The sequence below is a fragment of the Triticum aestivum genome, chromosome 7D (assembly GCF_018294505.1).
Source record: "Triticum aestivum cultivar Chinese Spring chromosome 7D, IWGSC CS RefSeq v2.1, whole genome shotgun sequence".
NCBI lineage: Eukaryota > Viridiplantae > Streptophyta > Magnoliopsida > Poales > Poaceae > Triticum > Triticum aestivum.
Genome location: NC_057814.1, coordinates 457,857,029 through 457,862,349, shown reverse-complemented (window position 1 = coordinate 457,862,349; position 5,321 = coordinate 457,857,029).

Sequence of the window (5,321 nt, the reverse complement as noted above, 5' to 3'; positions counted from 1 at the left end):
AATGATGTGATTGACCTGACCCATTCCGTTAGCTTAGCACTCGATCGTTTAGTATGTTGCTATTGCTTTCTTCATGTATACATGTTCCTATGACTATGAGATTATGCAACTCCCGTTTACCGGAGGAACACTTTGTGTGCTACCAAACGTCACAACGTAACTGGGTGATTATAAAGGTGCTCTATAGGTGTCTCCAAAGGTAATTGTTGGGTTGGCGTATTTTGAGATTAGGATTTGTCACTCCGATTGTCGGAGAGGTATCTCTGGGCCCTCTCGGTAATACACATCACTTAAGCCTTGCAAGCATTGCAACTAATGAGTTTGTTGCGAGATGATGTATTACAGAACGAGTAAAGAGACTTGTCGGTAACGATATTGAACTAGGTATTGAGATACCGACAATCGAATCTCGGGCTAGTAACATACCGATGACAAAGGGAACAACGTATGTTGTTATGCGGTCTAACCGATAAAGATCTTCGTAGAATATGTGGGTGCCAATATGAGCATCCAGGTTCCGCTATTGGTTATTGACCAGAGACGTGTCTTGGTCATGTCTACATAGTTCTCGAACCCGTAGGGTCCGCACGCTTAATGTTTCGATGATAGTTATATTATGAGTTTATATGTTTTGATGTACTGAAGGTTGTTCGGTGTCCCGGATGTGATCACGGACATGACGAGGAGTCTCGAAATGGTCGAGACATAAAGATTGATATATTGGAAGCCTATGTTTGGATATCGGAAGCTCGCCCCTCCCCCCTAGTCCGAATAGGACAAGGAGAAGGGGGCGGCGCCCCCCTTCCTTCTTCTCCCTCTCCTCTTTCCCCCCTCCCAAGTCCTAATCCAACTAGGAAAAGGGGGGAGTCCTACTCCCGGTGGGAGTAGGACTCCTCTTGGTGCGCCCCAAGGCTGGCTACACCTCCCCCCTTTGCTCCATTATATACGGGGGCAGGGGGCACCCCATAGACACAACAATTGATCATTGATCTCTTAGCCGTGTGCGGTGCCACCCTCCACCATATTACACCTCGATAATATCGTAGCGGTGCTTAGGCGAAGCCCTGCATCGGTAGAACATCATCATCGTCACCACGCCGTCGTGCTGACGAAACTCTCCCTCTACACTCGGCTGGATCAGAGTTCGAGGGACGTCATCGAGCTGAACGTGTGCTGAACTCGGAGGTGCCGTGCGTTCGGTACTTGATCGGTCGGATCGTGAAGACGTACGACTACATCAACCGCATTGTGTTAACGCTTCCGCTTTCGGTCTACGAGGGTACGTGGACAACACTCTCCCCTCTTGTTGCTATGCATCACCATGATCTTGCGTGTGCGTAGGAAATTTTTTGAAATTACTACGTTCCCCAACAGTGGCATCCGAGCCTGGTTTTATGCGTAGATGTCATATGCACGAGTAGAACACAAGTGAGTTGTGGGCGATATAAGTCATATTGCTTACCAGCATGTCATACTTTTGTTTGGCGGTATTGTTGGATGAAGCGGCCCGGACCGACATTACGCGTACGCTTACGCGAGACTGGTTCTTCCGACGTGCTTTGCACAAAGGTGGCTGGCGGGTGTCAGTTTCTCCAACTTTAGTTGAACCGAGTGTGGCTATGCCGGTCCTTGCGAAGGTTAAAACAGCACCAACTTGACAAACTATCCTTGTGGTTTTGATGCGTAGGTAAGAACGGTTCTTGCTAGGCCCGTAGCAGCCACGTAAAACTTGCAAAAACAAAGTAGAGGACGTCTAACTTGTTTTTGCAGGGCATGTTCTGATGTGATATGGTCAAGACATGATGCTAAATTTTATTGTAGGAGATGATCATTTTTTGTAACCGAGTTATCGGCAACTGGTAGGAGCCATATGGTTGTCGCTTTAGTATGCAATGCAATCGCCATGTAATTGTTTTACTTTATCACTAAGCGGTAGCGATAGTCGTAGAAGCAATAGTTGGCGAGACGACAACGATGCTACGATGGAGATCAAGGTGTCGCGCCGGTGACGATGGTGATCATGACGGTGCTTCGGAGATGGAGATCACAAGCACAAGATGATGATAGCCATATCATATCACTTATATTGATTGCATGTGATGTTTATCTTTTATGCATCTTATCTTGCTTTGATTGACGGTAGCATTATAAGATGATCCCTCACTAAATTATCAAGTATAAGTGTTCTCCCTGAGTATGCACCGTTGCGAAAGTTCTTCGTGCTGAGACACCACGTGATGATCGGGTGTGATAGGCTCTACGTTCAAATACAACGGGTGCAAAACAGTTGCACACGCGGAATACTCAGGTTAAACTTGACGAGCCTAGCATATAACAGATATGGCCTCGGAACACGGAGACCGAAAGGTCGAGCGTGAATCATATAGTAGATATGATCAACATAGTGATGTTCACCGTTGAAACTACTCCATCTCACGTGATGATCGGACATGGTTTAGTTGATATGGATCACGTGATCACTTAGAGGATTAGAGGGATGTCTATCTAAGTGGGAGTTCTTAAGTAATATGATTAATTGAACTTGAATTTATCATGAACTTAGTACCTGATAGTATCTTGCTTGTCTATGTTAATTGTAGATAGATGGCCCGTGCTGTTGTTCCGTTGAATTTTAATGCGTTCCTTGAGAAAGCAAAGTTGAAAGATGATGGTAGCAATTACACGGACTGGGTCCGTAACTTGAGGATTATCCTCATTGCTGCACAGAAGAATTACGTCCTGGAAGCACCGCTGGGTGCCAGGCCTGCTGCAGGAGCAACACCAGATGTTATGAACGTCTGGCAGAGCAAAGCTGATGACTACTCGATAGTTCAGTGTGCCATGCTTTACGGCTTAGAACCGGGTCTTCAACGACGTTTTGAACGTCATGGAGCATATGAGATGTTCCAGGAGTTGAAGTTAATATTTCAAGCAAATGCCCGGATTGAGAGATATGAAGTCTCCAATAAGTTCTACAGCTGCAAGATGGAAGAGAATAGTTCTGTCAGTGAGCATATACTCAAAATGTCTGGGTATAACAATCACTTGATTCAACTGGGAGTTAATCTTCCGGATGATAGCGTCATTGACAGAATTCTTCAATCACTGCCACCAAGCTACAAGAGCTTCGTGATGAACTATAACATGCAAGGGATGGATAAGACGATTCCCGAGATCTTCGCAATGCTAAAGGCTACGGAGGTAGAAATCAAAAAGGAGCATCAAGTGTTCATGGTCAATAAGACCACTAGTTTCAAGAAAAAGGGCAAAGGGAAGAAGAAGGGGAACTTCAAGAAGAACAGCAAGCAAGTTGTTGTTCAGGAGAAGAAACCCAAGTCTGGACCTAAGCCTGAGACTGAGTGCTTCTACTGCAAGCAGACTGGTCACTGGAAGCGGAACTGCTCCAAGTATTTGGCGGATAAGAAGGATGGCAAGGTGAACAAAGGTATATGTGATATACATGTTATTGATGTGTACCTTACTAATGCTCGTAGTAGAACCTGGGTATTTGATACTGGTTCTGTTGCTAATATTTGCAACTCGAAACAGGGGCTACGGATTAAGCGAAGATTGGCTAAGGACAAGGTGATGATGCGCGTGGGAAATGGTTCCAAAGTCGATGTGATCGCGGTCGGCACGCTACCTCTACATCTACCTTCGGGATTAGTTTTAGACCTAAATAATTGTTATTTGGTGCAAGCGTTAAGCATGAACATTATATCTGGATCTTGTTTGATGCGAGACGGTTATTCATTTAAATCAGAGAATAATGGTTGTTCTATTTATATGAGTAATATCTTTTATGGTAATGCACCCTTGAAGAGTGGTCTATTTTTGTTGAATCTCGATAGTAGTGATACACATATTCATAATATTGAAGCCAAAAGATGCAGAGTTGATAATGATAGTGCAACTTATTTGTGGCACTACCGTTTAGGTCATATCAGTGTAAAGCGCATGAAGAAACTCCATACTGATGGACTTTTGGAACCACTTGATTATGAATCACTTGGTACTTGCGAACCGTGCCTCATGGGCAAGATGACTAAAACACCGTTATCCGGAACTATGGAGAGAGCAACAGATTTGTTGGAAATCATACATACAGATGTATGTGGTCCGATGAATATTGAGGCTCGTGGCGGATATCGTTATTTTCTCACCTTCACAGATGATTTAAGCAGATATGGTATATCTACTTAATGAAACATAAGTCTGAAACATTTGAAAAGTTCAAAGAATTTCTGAGTGAAGTTGAAAATCATCGTAAGAAGAAAATAAAATTTCTACGATCTGATCGTGGAGGAGAATATTTGAGTTACGAGTTTGGTCTTCATTTGAAACAATGCGGAATAGTTTCGCAACTCACGCCACCCGGAACACCACAGAGTAATGGTGTGTCAGAACGTCGTAATCGTACTTTACTAGATATGGTGCGATCTATGATGTCTCTTACTGATTTACCGCTATCGTTTTGGGGTTATGCTTTAGAGACGGCTGCATTCACGTTAAATAGGGCACCATCGAAATCCGTTGAGACGACGCCTTATGAACTGTGGTTTGGAAAGAAACCAAAGTTGTCGTTTCTTAAAGTTTGGGGCTGCGATGCTTATGTGAACAAACTTCAACCTGATAAGCTCGAACCCAAATCGGAGAAATGTGTCTTCATAGGATACCCAAAGGAGACTGTTGGGTACACTTTCTATCACAGATCCGGAGGCAAAACTTTTGTTGCTAAATTCGGAAATTTTCTGGAGAAGGAGTTTCTCTCGAAAGAAGTGAGTGGGAGGAAAGTAGAACTTGTGAGGTAACTGTACCTGCTCCCTTATTGGAAAGTAGTTCATCACAGAAACCGGTTTCTGCGACACATACACCAATTAGTGAGGAAGTTAATGATGATGATCATGAAACTTCAGATCAAGTTATTACTGAACCTCGTAGGTCAACCAGAGTAAGATCTGCACCAGAGTAGTACGGTAATCCTGTTGTGGAGGTTATGTTACTAGACCATGATGAACCTACGAACTATGAAGAAGCGATGGTGAGCCCAGATTCCGAAAAATGGCTTGAGGCCATGAAATCCGAGATGGGATCCATGTATGAGAACAAAGTATGGACTTTGGTTGACTTGCCCGATGATCGGCAAGCCATTGAAAATAAATGGATCTTCAACAAGAAGACTGACGCTGATGGTAATGTTACTGTCTATAAAGCTCGACTTGTTGCGAAAGGTTTTCGACAAGTTCAAGGGAATGACTACGATGAGACCTTCTCACCCGTAGCGATGCTTAAGTCTGTCCGAATCATGTTAGCAATTGCCG